Source organism: Sardina pilchardus, chromosome 23, assembly GCF_963854185.1.
Source record: "Sardina pilchardus chromosome 23, fSarPil1.1, whole genome shotgun sequence".
Classification (NCBI taxonomy): Eukaryota; Metazoa; Chordata; class Actinopteri; order Clupeiformes; family Clupeidae; genus Sardina; species Sardina pilchardus.
The window spans coordinates 12,713,449-12,735,531 of record NC_085016.1 but is presented as its reverse complement, the minus strand read 5'-3'; the positions used below and the strand labels follow the sequence as shown (position 1 = coordinate 12,735,531).

At 43.8% G+C, this 22,083-nt stretch overlaps 1 protein-coding gene and 1 long non-coding RNA gene across 8 annotated transcripts in view; one reads left to right on the top strand and one right to left on the bottom strand.

The window, feature by feature from the left end:
* farp1 (FERM, RhoGEF (ARHGEF) and pleckstrin domain protein 1 (chondrocyte-derived)) overlaps nt 1-22,083 on the top strand; it is a 69,526-nt gene that overhangs the window by 9,103 nt on the left and 38,340 nt on the right. The gene's annotated exons all lie outside the window — the stretch shown is intronic.
* LOC134071647 (uncharacterized) lies at nt 4,590-9,072 on the bottom strand. 2 transcript variants are annotated; one of them, XR_009937101.1, is made up of 6 exons: nt 8,739-9,072; nt 7,864-7,891; nt 7,605-7,656; nt 7,300-7,455; nt 7,038-7,126; nt 4,590-5,070 (listed from the first exon to the last, which is right to left on the bottom strand). It is a non-coding gene; the product is annotated as an uncharacterized LOC134071647 (long non-coding RNA). The 2 variants fall into 2 exon arrangements; XR_009937100.1 differs by lacking the exon at nt 8,739-9,072 and having other exon boundaries at nt 7,864-8,714.

Here is a 22,083-nt window from a genome sequence, read left to right as displayed (position 1 = left end):
CAATTATTAACTAATTATTAACTAACCAATTTTTTAAAAAGAAAAAACAACAACAAAAATGCATGTAGTTTTTGATGTTGTATTGATACAGCAGCATCTGTATTGCTACATGATGATACAGAAGTATAGCACGATATATTATGATTATTATTAATATTTCTAGCACAGCCATATTGAGGATGGGTCAGAGTGAAGGCCATGTGGAAGGAGGGGGCGTTGGGAGGCAAGGGGAAGTATACATGTCATTTTTTTAAGTGGGTGGTTGAACTTTGGCGTCGAGATGATGTTGGCTCAGCTGGCTGTCTCCATGGCTACAGAGGACCTCGGGAGGTTTTTTTGGGAGCAGAGGGCAGTTTCCTGTGAGGCCTCCTGGGACCAGACCTTTAAGGGAAAAGATCAACTATCAACAGAGGCGTTTTATGCGAAAGTTTGTCGGAGACCAGTTTAGTTTATTTTTGAAGAAATTACAGTTTAAATTCCAAGCATATTATCCCAATTCAGATTGGAGGTTTGACATGGCTTTGTTTTTATAATTTGTATAATTATGAAAAAAATGGTGTGGGTGAAACGACTTATTTTGAACATATCTTATTTTGAACATTGTGATGGTCAGTGCGCCAACTTTCGAAAAAAAAAAAGAAAAAATGTTTTTGCAGCTTGCCATAGGGTAGGCCCTTCAGCTTGCAGGCCTGCCCAGGCTGAAGTGATCCCTTGAGGTTAGCCTCTCCTAATTGCCCTCCCCAAACGCACCCTATTAGTGACAGGAAATTCAGGAAGTCTACTGATGGGAGGCTAGAAGGCTGGCCCATAGGAGCCCAGTCTAGTGGATCTCCTCTCAAGGTGCTCCTGTGAGGTGCTCCCTGGTAATCATGTCTCCATTGATCCCTCCTGTTCCTCTTCGCTGAGCGGTGGAAACCTAAGATCATGTTTGTGTGAGTAACCTGGAGGTCATTGAAAGGAATGGTATTGGACGGTGGAGAGGAAATGATTTTTGAAAACTGTTTGACTTTGTTTGTGTTAAAGTGCCTTTCAGTTATGTCAGGTAGGCAGTGTGTTTCCACTCTAGAATATCAGTCTCCTCTATTGTACTGGAGTTGCCTGTCAAAGGTGGTTTACTGATAAAGGTGGATCACTGATAAAAATGTGTTTGAGAAGTATAAACGATAAGGCACTTTTCAGTGATGAGCAGTGTACGGCCCTTTGTTTATGATGTTGAACTAAACCAGCCAAGCGCTGTGGTGATGGTATGCGTTTAGTGTTTCACACCAGCGAATCTATGGAACCACATTTGCTTTCATGCTCGTTCCTGTCTTCTTGAAAGATCCGATGACAAAGCTGGCCATGCTGACCCGACTTGCTGTACAGGAAGTTCCCATAGATTATATGACAACAAGGAAATCCCTGCAGGCTCTAAATAGCCTGCGTCGCACCAGTCTTGGCAGGCAAATAGAGAGACAGAAAGAAAAGATGGACCAATATCAGATCTATCTATAGATGTACTGTGTACTCTGCTAAGCACTGAATGCAAATGTTGTAGATTGCGTGGGTCCAACTGCTTCCCTCTCGTTACGGGTTAATGGTCTGTTTAGCGGGCAGGAAATCCGATAGAAGGGGTGGGGTGCTGTTATACAGGAGTTTTAGTTTCAGTTAATTTGGGTAAAATCCCAACTGTCAGTCCTACCTTGAAGTGTGCGTGCCTGTGTGTGTGTGTGTGCATGCGTGTGTGTGTAGGGTCAGACATACAATTATGGCTATCCCAATTATGTTTTATGCGCATAGTCGCTGAGGTATGGATGGCTCAAAAGAACACTGCTTGTTTACAATAACTACCTTTTGAGCAGTTAAGACATTGTCTTGCATCAGCTATTTTTCTCACATGCAGGCTTTGATGGGTCATATGCTTGCGGCTACTTACCGGTCAAATTGTGTGATGAGCGTCTACACTAAATTGCATAACGTACAAGTAAAGTAGGATAGATTGTGTAGAACCTACACATATTTAAACCTCTAACTTTTTGTTGTATGCTTGCTTGCTGTTAAAAAGACATTTACAAAAAAGTGGTTTCACTGTAAAAGAAGCCTAAATTTAGCAAGGAAGCCTCTTACTAGTGTTTATAGAGGTTCAACAGACCAGATCCACAGATTTTTTAAGACTCTAGTATAATTACCCAAATTCTAGCTCCCATTTTCGTTGGTTGTAATTGTTGCCGAAAATTGCAGTTATGTGTATGATGGGGTTTGTGTCATAGCCTCCAGGGTGTGTCTGACTGTCTGGGGAGGTTATTGGGAGCTTGGAATCTGTGGTTGCCATTCTCTGGGGGAGGCATTCTTTCTGCGAGCATTTTTACCATGCCTCAATGGCTGTTTTGGTCCACTTGTAGACATGGGACATAATAAACAATATTTGTTGGGACTGTTTGTTTTGTTTTGTCTGCCTGGGGCAGGTGTGGTGCTATTGCTTATGAAAACTCCTCTGGCCTCTGCTGTTTGTGTGTTTTTGCTTAGTTGTGGCCTATGTGGCTAGGATGGCATCGACGTGATGGCTACTTTTGTTCCCACAACAGTTAATGGCCAATTGCATCCACACAGCACCAGCCACAGTACACTCTGTACTTCCCTACTCTCTGTCACCCTTGCTTGCATTCTAGAACACAAACAATTATTATTTTTTAAAGACCCATTGGTTTCCACTTCAAAATCATGTAAGACAAGAGAGACGGCATTACTTTTCAGTTCAAGCCTTTGTATTTCCAGGTGTTTCGTCCTCCTACCAGCTGACTAGACTGGAGTTTTGTATTTAAATAGTCCTGGATGACTCAACCTTTTAGAATCCATTTACTAGTTTGACCTGAGGCAGTGGAATGTTGTTTTAGGCCAAACATTCATGTACCAATCGTAAATCTACAGCAGACCCTCAAATATATACTCTAAATGTATACAATGTGTGCGGATACTAGGTATGTATCTGTATGAGCTGAATCCTACTTCTACTTGTTTTTTGTCTCTCTTCCACACAAACTGGTTGAACTCTTTTGTTCTGACTTTTTCCAGTTTGTTAGCCTTTCGGGTATGTTTTTCAAGCTGTTAATGTTTCTCTTTGTATATGTTTACAAAAGTGTCATCCTTGTTTGGTGACTTGTTGATCAACAACAGATTTCCATCCTGTAGTGTCTGCAGAAGTAGTGTTTGATGCTCATGATCTTAGCCAGTCAGCCAGTGTTGCATCTTGTCTTGCTGTCGCTTCTCTACCTTCACTCTAGACCTTTACGTTTGAAGACAAAGTGGTCTCTAGGACTACTTTTGTAAGTAGTTTTGTCTTTGTTGTGACCATTTTCCAAGCAGATACTGCGGTTTAGGCCTCTCTGCATTGTGTGGGCTAGCGGGTAGGCGCTGCAGTTGTGGTGGGGTTGTCAAATTATTTTGTCTCATGATTTGTGATACAAGAGAAGCAAAGCCACCAAAATATCTCGGACACGCTCTTCGCATCAAGGAAAAACCTCCTCAGCACGTGAAAGCAGTTGTCTTTTCCATGGCCTTCGCCAAAAGTTGTATTATTTTCTTTTGTCTTCCATATCCATCTGCTACTCGGCATTCCTTCTTCCAGAGGGTGATGTAGAAGTGGGCTTATAAATGTAGGGAGTTTGTGCCTTGGATATTTTTGCACTGTGGGAAACCAGTGTTTGGTTTGGCTGCTACTGTGGCTTTTCAGAAATATATGTGTTTATGTACCTGCACTCCCCACTAGTTCTGGTACGGACTTTGTCAGTGAAATGGCTACTCTTGGCCTGCCTGTCTGTGTGTGTGTGTGTGTGTGTGTGTGTGTGTGTGTGTGTGTGTGTGTGTGTGTGTCTCTACACTTTTTCTGACATGTCAAGACATTGGCGCTACCAAGAATATCCCCTTGTAAATTTCTTAAAAGCCCTCTCGATGTACTGCAAAATAAAGTTGTCTGGAGTTTCTCCACGCCACAGTTTGGTCTGGACCATTCAACCATGCAGTTTACTCGTATCCTAGTATACCAGTATTGTTTTATTGATCAGCTGTTCTTTAATTTAGCCCTCAGGGCCAAATCTGGCTTTCGCTTCTTCCTAAGAATAGCTTGCATTTATTGTGCTATGTCCTGTGCCCTAATGACATATTGTTCATCCACAAGGTCACATGACTAACCGTGTCATAAGAATTCTGAGTAAATGAATGAAGGAACAAGCCCTATGGGGGCGGGTGGCTGTGCACTGAAAAAAAAAAATCGTTGAATTTACATGATTTTATTGTGTACATCGGTCCCACATGATCAGATTGTGTCCAACTGACACAATTTTTACACTTTGGTTCTAGTTAATCGTTGCTTGTAAAGCCTACACAATGCAATCACATTGTATTACATAAAAAAATCATGTTGAATGAAGATATTACCTTCATATTTATGTAATACCAATTTATTGTGTAATGTTAAAGTAATTTTATCATGTTAATAGAAGTAGATTTAAATGATACTTTTAACTTAAATTCTTAATGCTAATACAAATTAAACTCATAAATGTCCCTAGTAATACATCTTTGTATTGAAATGAGCCAGTCAGTTTCAGCCTTTTCATTTTTTTATTGAAAGCTACATGAGTACACAATGCTTTTCATCCAACACTTTACAGTACAGCAGACATCCTACACAGAAAGAGAGGAGTGAGAGAGGGAGGGAGAGAGAGAGAGTGAGAAGGGAAGAGAAAGAGGGGAAGAGAAGGGGATAGAGAGAGGAAGACAATGGTGGTCTATGCTGTGAGCCAAACATGGTGGCAAAAATTACACTGGAGTTTGTCACTGGAGTTATGTGGATGGGTGTGAGGTGCGTGTGTTTGTTAGTATGTGTGTGTTGGTGTGACAGAGAAAAAGAGAGAGTGAGAGATGAACAAGAGAGACCAAAAAGTGAGATGTATTAAAGTCCTTTGCGCATCAAAAAAAAAAAAAAAAAAAAAGAAACAAATGTCCTCCGGTTCACTTGATTCATGTTCTCAGAACGTAAATCCCAACAGTTGCGTCTTCAATGGATTCACTGACATCAACTTCATCCATGCCCTGATTGAGACAGACAAATGCACATAACAGTACGGAAATTAGACCCCTTAACCAAGCTCTATTGAGAAATTAATGTATGTGAAAATAGGCAAAGCATAATGGCAATATAAACCTTGAATATCACCAATTTATGATTCTGATACCATACTAACAACATCCAGAATTTTGATTTGATCCAAAGATTGATAAGAGACCACTACAGAAAGTAGTCATGTCTGAAATGTTATATTACTTTACATGGCTTAAGTCAATAAGCATTGATGATTTAACAATCACAGCATTCTGTAGTCCATAGGAAAAAAGAATGAGAATTTGGCACAATATAGACAAAGATATGGACAGGCAGCTGAAGCTGACCTAATGGGGCATCTCTCCTTAGTTTCAGTTTCAGTTGCCCCATAGTCTTCTTTAAGCTGCCTGTCCATGAATTGGCCTATGTTTTCCCATATTGTCTCATTCTTTTTCCAATGGACTGCATGTGGTGAGCTTAAAGGAACACTTCACCGTTTTTTCATATTAAACTATGTTATTCCCTTAATTAAGACAAGTTGATACCTCTCACGTTTCAATGTGTGCACTCACCGGCTCTGGCGCGTGGCGCAACTCTGATAGCATTTAGCTAGCCCAATGCATTCATTAGGATCCAAACAGAGATGAAGTTGGAAGCGACCAAACACCTCCATATTTTCCCTATTAAAATACAGTTACATGAGTAGTCACGACCAAGTATGGTGAGACAAAATAAAACATGGTGCATTTCTAAGCAGGCAAAAGGGATAACTATATTGTGTGGCGGAATAACATTGGGAGCACTTAGACTCTGCGCCATAATAGAGAGCCGAAGTCCCGCCCCTTCCGATTGCCTCCATGGGACCTATCTTTGGATTTTTTTTCAATGGCAGTCAATGGAGAAATATAAATTATTTTCTGGTCCCGATTGTCTTGTGCCTTGAATTACCCATATGATGTTTGTCAATTTTAATGACAATTTTTCATGTAAAGACATTTGAAAAGTATGTCGTAACTAGTGAATTACAACATTGTGAAAGATCGTGTTTCCAACGACTACAAACACATCAGTCGCGTTAGTGACGTTAGACCAATTCACAGCCACGGGCGCCAGCAACAGGTCTTATTTGAGCTTCCCCCTTGCCGATGAAAATATCATGAGTCAGAGGATTAAACACATCAGATAAGTTGTATTTCATTCATAGACTGTACAAACACTACTGTTAAGTGACTTAGCTGGCAGCAAGATGTAACCGTTAACTAGCATAATAGCTAGCTACCTAGCCAGCCTCTCGTTTGCTAGTTGGTGGCTCAGTTGGTGACGTGCATCGTTTGAGACGACAGATGTAGTCCACTGAACGGATTCGCACAAAACTTAGATAACTTTTAAAGTCTAATGAAAAACAGAACTTTATTAATGTGAAAAATTATCTTTTAAATTCCCACACATCATATGTGAAATGCACGGTCCAACTCGAACGGGACCAAAAAATAATTGTTATCTCTCCATTGACTCCCATGCATAAAAAATCGTAAAATAGGTCCCATAGACCGGAAGTAGAAGGGCGTGACTTCGGCTCTCTATATCCTCACTCCAAAGTGAAACTGAAAGTACAAAAGTGAGGATATTACTGCGCCACACAATATAGTTATCCCTCTTACCTGCTTAGAAATGCACCACGTTTTATTTTGTCTCACCATACTTGGTCGTGTGACTACTCGTGTAACTGTATTTAGGGAAAACATGGAGGTGTTTGGTCGCTTCTAACTTCATCTCTGTTTGGATCCTAATGAATGCATTGGGCTAGCTAAGTGCTATCAAAGTTGCGCCGCACGCCAGAGCCAGTGAGTGCACGCATTGAATGTGTTAGGCATGTATCAACTCGTCTTATTTAAGGGAATAACGTAGTTTAATATGAAAGTGGAGTGTTGAGAAAAGCACCAATTCATGTACATACCACATATTCCTGCACAAGGTTTTCAGGATCTTCCCCATGTACATACAAAGTCCCTTCAGGAGACACTCCCGGCCAGCATCTATATCACACTGAAATAAAAATTCTTGATTAGCAGGTTAATCTAACCTTCATTTAAGTCAACCACTGCTGGAAACGATCATGGAAAAAGAAAGAAAAGTTTGACAAATACAATGTGAAGAAATATCAATATGATCAAAATCCCTTGTAAGGTTTGCATGATTTAAGACCCAGTATCACTCACATCAAGCAATCATTGAGAAAATGACTGGGGACCTTTCCCTATTTGTCCCCCTCTCTTTTGGAACAGCTTTATCAGGTTGTCAGAGTGAAGGTCTATCTGAGACAGGAACTTGGATTGAAGTGGGACCGTCGTAATTCTTATGAATTCTGCGTTGATCTGAAATAAAAGCATTAACAGGAAGGAAAGCAGATTTGAATTCCACGTTCTAAACGTGCAAGGACAGTGTGGGTATGTACAGGGAAAGGGAGCACTACGTCCAAAATGCGGATGCTTAAGCTTGTAATGATTTAGGAGCGTGGACCTACTTGATACTGTTTCTTTGCATCCCTTACAGCTCCAGATTTCCACCACCTAACCCTGCAACAGATATAAAAAAAAGACAATAGGCACATTATTAAAACTTCAATCTTAACATCAATAACAAGCAAAGTGATATACTTACAATGTACTACCAAAATTCAGACTTCCATGTGAATTGATACATTTAACACAAACACAAATTTGTAGATCTTAATTTTGAATTGAATTTGATTTAGAAGCAATACAACTGATGACCGTACTTACAATTGAACGTGTGTGCAGTAACATGGACCTATGGAAGAGAAAAAATAATTACATCAACTCTATTCATAAGCACACAAATCAACATGTCACAAAACAAATGCACAAATCAAAACATGCCTAAATATTTTGTTTATGGCACAAGGAAAGCTATAATCAATGAATGCATGCAAACAAATGATTTTGGGTGTGAGGATCACTATGGAAAAAGAGAGTACCGGTATATAATGTAAGAATTTAAGCTCCTAAAATGCTTATGTTGACTAAACATGCACACATGATTCCAACTATTTTGGAGTCATTTGAACATTGATGGAGGGCTAGAGTGAACTAAGGTCACTAAACAGATTCAAGTTTAATTTCTTTAAGAAATCTTTTGAGCACGTTTTTTATTATGTTGCGGCACAAACAAATCAAAATACTTATGTTCATAGTGTGGGTACAAACTTTCTGGAACCATATGTCCACGAGGCTAGCACTAGCAGTAAAAGGTTTCCTTGCAGTTTGCTAGCAACACATGTGGCGCACAGCTAACAGACTTTCATTAACATGCACCTTTTTAATATTCTTCATGCAACCTACCCCAACATTCATATTCTCCACGAAATTCCAAAGTACATTATCCAACTAATGGACCATATTTAGCTCTAAGCTTTATTTATTAATTTCCCAACCAGCCAACGGTTGCAGCACATTTCTAGCTAATGCTGGTTTCATGGTAGCAGCTAGGTTCCGTAGACGGGCTCTGGTTAGACTAACTAAAAAAAAGCAGCGGAAAAAGACATCAAGGCTCCACAATGCAACGATTTTATACTGCAAGAAAACTGCTAGGATATATGCTGCCTAATATAACATGATCATAAGGTTGATAAACTTACCTTTCAGTAGGTTAACTCGAGCCTCAATTTTCATGACAGTCACCACCAACGATTAGTTTTTAGCCAACGATATCCACCAGTGTGACCACGATTCAAACGCTTCTTCTTCTACTGCTTGTTGTTTTAATTAGGCATTACAGCCACCTGCTGCTCTGGAGTATATCTGAACGTGAAATTTTCACTTCCAATTAACGTGACAAAAATGAATACATCCAACATTCAAAGTGAACTCTTCAAATCTACTAAATTAAAACATGTTTGCAAACGGAATGTAAAACAATCCTGTTGCATCTACCAGATTAATTCGTGTCAAATCAATGACCCCCTATTTCCATTTTTTTCAGTGTGCTGGCAGCCTAGCCTCTTGTGTTATGAATAATTCACCGGCTGGGAGGTAGAGCTGATGTTACGTGCTTGTGCCGAAGGCCACTTCCTCTCAAAGGGGAAATAAAGTAAGGTTTTATAAATAATGAAGACTAGTAGGTAGTGTTACTTCCCTCGCTTGGAGAGTTTTCAGCTGTTTTGTGTTTATCCATGTTTGCAACACAAGTTTTGGATGAGTCAGTCAAATGTGGTTTCTCTTCCTTAGAAACAGAGATGCAAGCTGTGTGAGGGACCAATTCCACATCTTGGAGTACAGAGCTCCATGAATGGGACTATTTATCTGGATTGCAGTCTTCCAGAGAGTTCCCATAATGTATGAAATAGCATGTCCCTGCATGGAAAATATGGATTTTTTTTACCCATTATTGAATGCTGAATCGCGAAAAATTATGATTTGGCAAAGTGGACTATGATGATGTTAATCATCTCATCATACCATAACCTTTGTGGCACATATGTTATTCTCGTGTTACATTTGGTATCCAAGCAACAGAGACTGTGTAGTGGTGCGTCCTTCCCCATCTCATGTCTTCCCCCTTCTTATTCAATCAAAAAAGAAGCGTACTTCGCCGTTAGTCTGATGTTTGGTTGAACCGAGTGGGAATAAATGTTTATTAATGGGCAAATTCGAGGAGATTTGTTCTTTTTTTTGCATAACCACTGTTGCACATGGGTTTTTTGAAGTGGGAAGCGTTTTGACCCAGTTTGTATTTGCCACTGCATCAATATTTAATGTTGTCGTCCTCTTGAAAACGGTCAGTTTGACACACTTTGTTGTGTTAGCAAACTGAAACCACAACAGGGAAATGAATGAGTAGGCTCAAGCAATCAAGGTCAATCTTTTATATAATTAAAAAAAATCAGGTTTACAGAGTGTCCCAGATGTTTGCTCGCATGCAACAGAAGTCTGACATTGTTACGAAAGATGCAACAAACAAATAAACAAGCAAACAAGCAAACAGAACCTCTGACTGTTGGATATCGCTGCAGCTTACGTCTCTCGACCTCCCTAAATTACTGTAAAGCTACTTTTTTTCCCCCTCTTAATTCTGTAATCAAGGTCTAAGTTCTTACTGCATCCATCAGGGCTTAAGCTTCTAAACTACTACGCACTCTGCCTTGGAGGAGGACTCGGCTGATCTTGAATGAGAACCATCTAACTACAGTTAGATTAAAGAGGTAGGTTTTGTTTGGCCAAAGATTAAAGAGGTAGGTTTTGGCGGAGGTCATCAGGAGTATGGTGCTGGGACTGGCACGGCCTGATCTCTCTATCTACGACTCGTAGGAGCTTTGGCTACCCGTGTATTTGCCGCTCCCCGGAGAGTTGATTTGACAAGGCCCGCGTGGCGTGGGGGGGGTGGGGTGGGGGGGGGGTTGCACATCCATCATCGCCTCCATTATCACCACAGACGCTACCACGACCATTACCACCACCACCACCACCACTACCACAACCGCCTCAGCCATGGTAAATCTAATGCCCGCTATGACATCCCTGGAAAGTCCCTCATCCATCCCTGTGTGGTGATGGAATGGATGGCGGGGTGCTGGGTGGGACTCCCATTTCTAACTGGGCCACGCTTACTGATCTACCACATGGGATCATGGCCAAGCGGCTGGACAGATGGGTAATCTCTTATCAGTCAGACACTTCTGGGCCTCCTCCCCTTGCCCAGCCAGCTGTGACACTTTTGAGCGTCTCTGTGGTCCACATGTGACTAATCTCAGTCAAGCTTTGCTCTTCAGCGGAAATTGTGCAAAAATGGGCTTCGGTAATTCCTTAGTATTGCTTGGCATTGCATCACTTCTTTATTTATCTTCCCCCCCCCCTCCTCTGATGGTCAGTGGTCCTCTGACCCCTAAACTACAGATATTTATGATAATCCATGGCTGTGTTCGAGATGGAATTTTTGGACCACTTTTGGGGCATTTGAGACGATAAGCCTCCTGCAGCACTCACTCACTCACTCAACCCTATTTGGAAGCCCAGCAGTTGCTGGCCGTGTGGAGCGAATTGCTGTAGATGGTGGATATTAACCAAACAGGTGGATGAGACTGAGAGTAGAGCGGGCTCACAGCCCATGCCATGGGTTGAAATCGCTCCCTCTCACTGCTCCGTGGCTTAGCCTTTGGGCTTCCCCAGCATGAGGCCTGGCCTTGCCCCAAACCCCTCGGTGCCCCCGCGATGTACTTTACAGTGTCAACGTAAAGAAACAGCCAGCCGAGTGTAAACCTCTCACGCTCATTTCTCTCCGACACCCTAGAACGCTGATAATTTGGCGACGAGGAGGACGGGAGGGAGGGAGGGAGGGAAAGCGCTTTTTCACTAATTCGCCAGGGCGTGATGCTGGGGGACCCCTCTGTGGACATACTAATCGTCCTAGAGAGGGGGGGGGGAGGCCTGGTGAGGCCCCTGTCGCCGTGGTAATCCTCTCAGCCGCCTCGCAATGCTGTCTGTTGCCAAGCCCCTTTGCGCCTCTCTTCCGTTTGATTGGACACGTTTGGAGAGGCCTCTGTGAATGCACATTAGGGCAGCCATGAGATATGTTTGTGTGTGTTTTATGGGCTCTAGGGCCTATATGCATGCTTGCATCCACACACACACACACTCTCACACACACACAAACAAGTGTTTGACTTGGTGAGGGGGAGGAGTGGGCTTTGTGAGACTATGATTAATTCCGACCATCACAGATATGTTAAATAGTCTTTTGTTGGTTATTAAACATATCCATTGATCTAAATGCACACATCACACAGATTTGCATGAAAAATGGCAGGGTTTATAGCAGACCTGCTCTGGTAACAGCCAGAGGTTACTGATGTAGGCGTCTTCAAGGTTTGTGCTCGGTGGACATCATAATGCCAGCAATTTAAAAGGAATGAAGGATGACTTGGTGGTGTCTTCTAATTTATATGCAGTAGGTCATAATTCATGCTTGTTTGATCCACCCTCTTGTATTCTTGTCTAATCTGTCATTCTGAGCTTGCATGGTGGTGGTCTGTATTAACAAGTCCTCTTTCCAGCATGAGAAATAGGACTGAGGCCATGAACCCGTCCCTTCCGTCAGCTGCATGTTAATAGAAGATAATACAACTACTTTCAAATAACCACTTAATATGTGTCTGACTTTAGGGTCTACACACACACACACACACACACACACACACTATACGACACTGGCATACGACCAACTCCGTATTAATGCCTATGGATTTAGAATGGGATGCCATTGAAGTTCCTGCGGGCGTAACGGCAGGCGTCCAGATACTTGTTTCCATATAGTGTATGTGCTAGAGGGAGACGTTTATTTGGCTTAGTCCACTCCTATATCCTGCTTAGATGATAACAGACCAGCGCCCGGGAGTCAGTGTATTTGGAGGAGTTATTAACAATTTCCCCATGTTTACCTTAAGACTGCTGTCTCCATGTGAGCTTTGGCTCAACTAATGACCGCTTGACTATGATTACAACAAGATGGCTGTCTGTCTCCCAGACATTTATGTGGACGTGAGCTTGAACCTTTGCATATCTGTGCACATAGTCCAGTCCAGTGAAATGTTTTAACCACCAGCATTTTTAATAATTTCCTCATTAAAAGGAAGGGGAATGTTTGAGAACGTTAGCCAGAACCCTTTCTGTGCTGCTTGTCACAGACATGCTGGATATATCCTCGCCAGCCCCACGGCCCTGGCCTTCACAGTTCATCTGAAGCTCTCTTTCAACTCGCAGGCATAAGTCCCAGTGCAGATTAGAACAATTATCCAAACACACCCCCCTGGCGTAGCTTAATCTTAGATTTGACCACCTCTCCCCTCAGCTGATCCGGAGTGCTGTAATTGCTATTTTCCGCCGCGGTAATCATAACAAGCCGAGCGCAGCGGCAGAGGCAGAGGCAGAGGCAGGCCGGCTCCACCCCTCGCCTCCCTTTCATCCTTGATTAGGCACGGCAGGAGAAGCTGCCCACCTCAAATGCAGCCTCTGTCCTGATCTACACACACACACACACACAGGCAGACACACACACACACAGACACACCCTCAAACAAATGCACACACACACACATAAACACAGCAGGAAGTAAGCTTTTTTTTGCAAAAGTAAACAGGTGGTTATTCTAGCAACACCTCAGGACAAGCGGCCTGTGTGCGTGCGTGCTGGATGAAAATCCCCCTCTGTTCACACGGAGCCTGGTGCTCGTACCCAATTGCACATCTGTTGAGGTGTGCAGTTGCAGTAGACTGCATGAAATGATGCCTGCCAATCCATCCATGAGTTGCCATGGTGATGGAAGGATATGGAGTGTCTCTTGATGGCGTCAGAGCCTATATCCCATGGTACTGGTTGTGTGTGTGTGTCCGTGTCTGTATGTGTGCGTGTCTGTGTGATGGATTGAGACATACTGGGCTTTAGCATTACCTCTCTCACCATGACTTGAAGCCTCCTGAAGCTAACAATCTCCTACTCCTGGACCCAATTATGCGCCGAACGTGATTTGAATGTCACAGGCTGCTGCTGCTGCTGTGTGTGTGTGTGTGTATGGGGTGTGTGTGTGTGTGTGTGTGTGTGTGTGTGTGCGTGTGTGCGTGTGTGCGTGCGTGCGAGAGCGAGAGAGAGAGAGAGAGAGAGAGAGTTCATCTCTTGTCCATCTCAGTTCACCAACATTCACAAACAGACTGAATGAACATGACTAAACAACCAAGTGAGGGCAATCCCTCTTCATGCCAGCGCCATTCAATATGTCCCACGCTGTCGCGTTTGGCTCTGATGCATCTTATTCGGCGTGACTGTGTTTGACACTCTGTCCTACCCCTCGCTGCATTCAGTGGCTTTATTCAGACAATACGATGTGGAAGTGGAAACACTCCCTCCGAGGCATCTAAACAAGCTCTTTCACTGGCAGGAAATGACTCTGCCACAGCCACTCGCTTATCTGCTCTTTTAGTATGCATGGACATATTGTGGTCACACTGTGTGTTTTGGGTAAAATGGCTTTGCTGCTGGTTGTGTGTGTGTTTGTGTGTGTGTGTGTGTGTGTGTGTGTGTGTGTGTGTGTGTGTCTGTTTTTGGACATCACTGTACTCCATGAGAGGCTGGGGTGAGGGATTTCACATCCGTTGGGGATGGAAAAAAAAAACTGTTGTCTGTTGAAAGGCAGAGATTTTAACCTGGTTGTTAAGGGAAAATGTGGTTTGGTGAAAGCACATTTAAGGCTTTTCCCCCAAACCATAACTTCCCTGAGAATTTTCTCCTAAAGTGGCCCTCTGCACAGTGATTTGAAATGATTGTATGCTGCCTCAAAAATGGCTAAGACTTCCCTCCTACACGCTATAGCAGCCTTTTTATGTGGTTGTTTTTACACTTGCCGTGCACTGTCCCTCCACAGCCGTTGGGAACACTTGTACTTTTGTAGCCTTCTCTGGAAGCTGCTGTGTATCAAAAGGTGACAAAAGTTAAGCGACATCTTTAAAAATTACTGTCGGTATCTGAGGAACTACTGAGGCAGTATGAGACTCCATAACCAATACAGACCATCCCCTTTAATGATTTGAAGTTAGCATGTAACAGGTTTTCATAACACCCCACCCCCTCACCCCCACACTACCTCGTAATGTGGGCAAATGATGAAACAAAAATATTCGTATTCCCTCTGTCGTGAGCGAGCTGGGGGGATTGTAATCTAATTATTATGCTAATTCACTTAAACCTCCCCACATATTCATACGAGCTGCACAGAATAATAATGCACTGTTGGCTTGTCTCATTAAGTCGTAAAACAAATGTGCCTTTCTAACAACCTCTCACCCAAAGTCCTCTGCAAGGGGCTGCAGTGTAGCAACACTGCGTAAATTGGCTGTTCCTATGGAAACAGGAGATTTTTTTCCCCCTCTCTTCTTCTTCTCTCCACCCCTCCCTTTCCTCTCCTTTCAGGCCGGGGCTGTGGAGTCTCTCTCTCCACCTTGAAAAAAGGCGGTCTGTGTGTGTGTGTGTGTGAGTCTGTGTGTGTGTGTGTGTGTGTGTCACAAGCATCAGCATCTGTAACGATCTCCTCACACAGTCCTGTGGACGTGTGCTTGTAAATGTGCTGTTTTGCTGTGGGGTGACGAGATGGCAGTCGCTCCGGGGGCCCCCCCAGGGCTCCAGTGCTGCTGCTGCTACTGGTCCTGGTCCCCTTGGGGCGCGGGGGGGGGGGGACTTCTCTCCTTAGGTGCCCCCCCCCCCCCTCTCTGTCTCACCACACACCCCCTGGGGTGCCACCGTCTGCACTGCCTGCCTTTGAACTCAGGTGCCCTAATGAGGTGGCATAGGTTAACTACCGTCACATGGCCCAATGCTGTAGTAATGGTGCATGCTGTTTATCCACCAGTACAATGAAAGTGGGAGAGAGGGGGTTTGAGTGAAGGGAAGGGAAATGGAAGAGACTGAAGGAAAGAGAGAGAGAGAAAGGCAGGAATAGAGGAATGGAGTTGGCCATGAGAGGCTTGGTCAAGAAAGCAAAAAGAGAGTGTCCAGGATTCAAAGGATTCAAAGATAAAGTGGACAGGCAATTTACGGGAGAGAATTTTTATTATTAATTGTTTTTAGCTTTATCAGATAATATGGGATAGAGGAGATGACAAATGACTCACTGAAATGCCAAAAATGTGCACGCAGACATGGTTCCACCTCCCCCGGACTCTTTGGTCAGTCTCAGCCCCGTGTCAACTCACCCAACACCAGCTCCACCCACTATTCGAAAAGTAAACTGGACTGTGTGTGTGTTTCTGTACGGTTCAGCTACGTCCTTCTGATATCCGGGCCATGAACAGTAGGCGGGTGGACCGCTCTGACTGGGCCCTGGAACCCTCTTTGCTCGATCTTTCTTTTCATCTCTCTTTTATGCCCGCTTCACATCAATTATGCATGCCCACTCTGAAGTCATCATGCTAATTCATTTGGAATAGGGGGCATCTGGCCTCCTGGTTGGGCGGTAGACGGTCTGTACGTGGGGGCATGCCATGCCATCTCTTTGTCTCCTGCTTCCTGCCGCCTCCTCCTCTCTCTCTCCCTCTGCGCGCCAGTCTCTCTGTTTGTGTCTGTGTGTGTCTGTCTTTTCATCTCTCACTCTTTCCCCGCTGTTTTTGTCTGTCTGTTGTATCTTTTCAAGTTTGATTTATTGCTGTCTCTGTTGCCTCGTCTCTGTTGAAAAGATGTACATAAACACAAGCGCGCACACACACACACACACACACACACACACACACACACACACACACACACACACACACACACAAACACAAATGCACAACCACGCAAGCGCACAAATACGCAAGCGTACAATTACGCAAGCATACAACACACCCTCTAGGTTTCAGACCCAAAGAATAACAACCATTGATAAATAACAGGCACGGTAGGTACCAAGCCACCCTCTTCACCTTCATGCCTCTCTAAATCCTAGATGTCCGCCTCTCTCTCTCTCACTCTCTCCCTCCCTCCCGCTCTGGCCAATCTCAGCAATAATCCCCGCAGTGTTTCCGACCTCAGGAATGCAATGCGAGGCCTAGAGGTGCCAACACAGCCATCTGTGAATGCCCCTGTTCAGCGCCCTGCCTGCCGCACGGAAGGTTAGGCTGGGTCTGGCCCCTGCATGGCGAGTGCAGCACCTCCCCAGCCAAACACCCTCATCGGCGAAGGCACGAGAGTCAGCCTCACAAAGCGCCCCCCCACAGCACACAAGCAGTTTTGTCTGCACTAAACAGTCAACGTCCTTTCAATCCTCGACTGCAGTTTGCGGCGCTCTTTTTCTGCTTGTCATTCAGTGACTCGGTACTGATGGCTTGTTGTTATGCATATGCAATGTGGTCATATGCCATTCTGAAAGACATGCATATGCAATGTGGTCATATGCCATTCTGAAAGACATGCATATGCAATGTGGTCATGTGCCATTCTCAAAGGGATCGTCAGAGTTTTGAGGGGGCCAGTGTGGCAGGAACAAGTGGAGCTTTTTTCTATAGTCATGAGTTTTCCTTGGCTCGTACTTTGTAGCTCGACAGCAGCCTTGAGAGTCAAATCTCTAGAGAAAGCCTCTGTCCATTTCTGTTTCTGCCTTGTTCTGCTACAGAACGGATCTTCCAATTAAAAACAGGGGGCGACAAAAAAGAGAAGGGAGGGAAAAAGCGATAGACACACAGAGAGAGCGAGAAAGCGAGTGGGCGACAGAGAGAGAGAGAGGGTGTTACATAAGCTGTAATGAAGAACTAATCATGTCAAGCTGTGAACTGGGGAGACATCGTTAAAGGGGCTAGGACGAGATGAGAAAAAAAATCTCAATTTGGGCCGGCAATTGGGAGGGCCTGCCAGGTCCTTTAGCATTTTCTCAATGAGGCTTTTCTGTGAAGGGTCCCGCAGCAGCCTGCCGGGAGGGAGAAGAGGGCCTTCCTGTCCTGCTGCGAGCTCATGCGTCCGCTTCTCCGGGGGTACCCAGAGAATGAGAATCGGAACCCTGTCTTTGGAAGAAGGTCCAAACATGTTATGTAACTGTAATGTCCCTTCCATTCACGGGGCAGGCTGAAATGAGGCAGTTTAACTGTCCACGCACAGTGTGGCTAGAAACAAGCATATTTTGCCAAATCTTTTGAGCTCCTCTTCCCTTTTGAAACTTGTCCCTTTTCCGAGAACTTGTCAGTCCAGTGATTTTGACTCGAGAGATAGTCGCTGTAGGCCTTTGTATGATCAACCTACAGGACAGTTAGTTGGGAAAGCAGTGGAAGGCTCCAGGTATAAGCCCCATCCTTGTAGCTAGAGCCCAGTCTCTCTCCAGTGTTCTGGCACCGATCCAGATTCTCTGTTTCTTCAGAAACGCAGTACAGCACTCTCTGCTTTTTCTCCAGAACTCGATAGGTGAGTGACTGCACCCCGTCGAGTCCCTGTCTCCATTCATCTGAGCGTTCAAAGAGGCCAGTCGAATGAGTGTTAGAACGCTCACAGGAATGTGTCTGAGCATGATAAAATGTGGCAGACTCTTACTGCCTCCCGACACTTTTAAATGTCTCACTTTATGGTATGACATCTCTGTCTAGCATCCCTAGATCTGCTGTTCTGTTTCAACTAAATCAACATGTATAATCCTGTCTCTTGTGTAGTTTGTATGGGTGTAGGCCTAAACGCTTTTCCACAAAGCCAGACATGGTGACACAGCCACGACAATTACTGATCGGCTAACCATACAGTCTTCACTGCCCCAGGACTAGGATCTTGTAAAACAGCCACCGAAGGATGATCATACCAGTTGGAGATTCTTCCGAGGTGAACCACACATTTGTATTCAGTTCATTGGGAACATCTTGGTTAGGTTTCCATGCTCTGTTTTGCCTTAAACACCACATTTATAAAAAATGGCACCACTCTTAAGGAGTAATAGTAATAGGGCTTAAATTAAACGAGGGCTTACTTTTTCACATTGTCTATTGTCAGCACTTTAAGAAATAATAAGATATTAAGATGTCATCTCCACCTAATCCATCTTATTGGCTTTATCTTATGTTGGAGATTGATAGCATAATGACGGTGTTTATTCTTCTGAATAACAGGATCCGTCAACATGATGACATTTCTGCTTGTATTTGATTTGCACCAGGCTAACTTGGTGTAGTCTGAGTTTTTCTCTGTTTACATGAAATGTATGCTTTGGACAGCTGTTTTATGGCATTTCTCTAGCACTTTGGCACCATAGGAGAAGCAGTCTGGTGCAGAACAGAACAATAAATTGCTTTACAATTCCCCATGCAAATCTACTTTAAATAGTTGGAAATTACAACTCCGTGAAATTGCATTTCAAAACTGATTTGTCAGTATTCCATATGTTTTAGGAATGCAGTTCCAGCCTCATATTGAAACGGGGCTGTGTTTTAACACTTTACTACCCTCAAGACAACATCTGCATGCAGTAGACATTTTTTCCTCGTTAAATTATGCTTGATTCTTCGGTCAGTGGCAGAAAGTATGAATACCAGTTTCATCAGTGCTCTGAGGTCCATGACCTTAGTTATACTCCATAAGCCTTGAGATCACAGCATGACCTGTCTCTACACATCTGAGGATTACCATCAGGTTACTTACACTCTGTAAGACTTTGCTACATTACTGATTTTGTGAACAGTCTCGTAAAAATGTACCCTACATCCGTAGCCTGTTTAACTTTCGAAACTATGAGATCATGTTCAAATCACACTCTGTTTCGTCTTTGACGACTGACCCTAGGTCATTCACATAGGTCTTTGATGTGTACAGCCAAAGACTTTTGTTTGTTCTTTCACTGCATAGATTGTGGTGGCACTGAAAGCGCTTGTGGTTAGGGGAAGATCTTCTTTGTCATCGTTGACATTCAAAGCATTCATTAATTCACATCGACTGTACCACTCCCCTAGATTGGCTCACTAGATAGAGTTTCATGTCTTCGTTTGAGGGTCTCATGTTGCTTCATGCCTTGAAGTTAATCAGTTTCTCCACCCAACTGTATACAGCTGTGCCCCTTCTGACAGGGGTTCTCACGGGCGATTAGACTGAGATCCCCTATGTCATTTGACCTCCCTGCTGCTCAATCAAAGCTTATTGTAACCAGCTAAAACTACTGCAGACCAGAGTAGTGTTGTTACTTTCCACAAAATTCCCTCTTTTCTCTTTCTTGCATGCTTTGAAAGGCTTTCTCTTTACTCTGAAGTGGAGAGTAAATGGATTTGTCGTGTCGGAAGCTAAGTAGTTTAACCTAATCTGGAGAAGGCAAATTGATTGGTCTCTGGGGTTAAGGGGTGGTGGCTGGTGTTGGCTGAGGGGGTGCCGTCTCCAGCTGGTCAGCTTTTATATTTTTCGTAGAGGTCTGTGTGGGGGAGGGGATTAGTCATCCGATGGACCAAACAGGACCACCTACACTCTGCCATATTGACCATAAACTGTCCTCAGAAACTGATCTAAAGGCTATTAGGGTTGTTTGGCTCACACACTGTTTGTGATCGTACCCGCAGAGTAATCAATTGTAACTGGTTTGACAGCTGCGGTATAATCTATTACATCGAGCTTGTCAGCTGAAGCCAAGACACTTATATAGTCCACTTAATCCTTAGGCCAATCATACTTTCAAGAGCAGTGATCCCTGGGTGTATGCGGATGGGAGTGGCATGAGCAATGGCAGGGGAAATATATTGAACTTCTGTCCTGACTACCCTTCCCTGTGGTTAGTGCTGGGAATCGAATGTTAATTAAAAACAGTTGGCAATATCCCCCTTTTTTTAGATTGTTGGAAACACTGCTAAGAATGCCTGGCTTGTTGATGCTAGAGATGAACTTGGCTACAAGGTTAAGGTTGAAATACTCAGCCCCAGATCCTCTGAAAGGAACGTGCAGATAAAATAGTTTGGCATCTCTCCAGCCAGTCATATAGCAACATACTGACTTCTAAAGCTCTACTGTGCCATTATCTGTGTGGGAACACCTGTAAGTGAATTGCCTTTGTAAACTTCACATGCTAGCTCTATATAGCATTATGTGCATAGCAGTTAAACAAAGCCTAAATTAATGAGCCTGGAAAACAGGCATGACCGCAGGTACGTGCGAATACAAAAAGCCTCTCTCCACATAGCTAATCTTCAGCTTCAGCGGTTCAGTTCCACCGGCCTCTGAGCCATCTGTGAAGACTAAAGAGTCACGCTGTGCTTGCTGGTGTCCTTGCCTACGAGCTCTGCCATCACTTTTACCTTGGTTTAGTCCCCACTCTGTCCAGAGTGGGGACTAAACAGAGTTTGGCAATGTCTCCTGGGAGCAGCCATGTTTTATTAACATGAAGAATGGCATGTTGATATTGCCTGTCATAGCACTGGAGAGAAAACATGTAAAAAAGCACTTTTCCTGAGGAAAAACTCAGCCAGTTGAAAAGTGGCTCTGAATGGGCCTTATGTTCTCCTGTTGTGAACTGTGATTGACCTCAGGGACCATTCTTCTTACCGCAATTCAATTCGAGCTTTTGGGCGACAGGTAGCAGTTTAAAAAGACAGGGGAATGGCCTGCATTCAAACGTAGTCAATACATGTATTATTCAGTAGTTTGATGACCTATGAATAGCTGAAGGACTCCCATTGACACTGGCTAACAATTCTATCTAGACGTGTGCCACTTTTAGCAGTGTGTGTACAGTATGTCAGCTATGGCGTCTGAAATATTAGGTCCCACGGCTCCTATGATGGAGGTGCATGCAGTCAGCCCAAGGACTAAAGATAATTGTTTTGCCCAGAGTGACCAAACTACTGTAAGCCTGGCTTCCCATAAACGTTCTGTCAGCTTTTAAATACTGATTCAGTGCAGATGTTGTTTTTTTTTAAAACCCTGCTCGGGGTTTATCTCCAAAACAGCCACACGCATTTTCTCAGACCCTATTACTATTTCAGTTACAGTGCTAGGATGGCCTCCAGTTTTAGCTTGTGTCTTCAGCGAGATATATTTGCACTCACTCAACTCTGTCTTTCCATCACTCTCACTCTCACTCTGTCTCTCCCTCACTCTCTCTCTCTCTCTCTCTCTCTTTCATTGCACTGTCACTCCATTCTTTCAGCCATTCTACTTTTAAACCTTAACTATCATGTGCTTTTTTGAGACTGCGGTTGTCCATGCTCTCACCAACTCTGGGTTTATGGCACTCTCTCATTACGTGATTTTCCTCACCGAAGGTTACCTCGGTGTGAGTAAGCACCGCTGAAAAACAGAGGAATGGAAATTTGGCTCCATCTCTCTCTCTCTCTCTCTCTCTCTCTCTCTCTCTCTCTCTCTCTCTCTCTCTTTCTGTCTTTCTCCCTTTCCTGCTCTCTCTCTCTCTCTCTCTGTCTTTCTCCCTTTCCTGCTCTCTCTCTCTCTCTCTCTCTCCCCCCCTCTCCTCTCCTCTCCCATCTGCCATGACTACGTGCCGACCCCAGATGAACACAGATGTC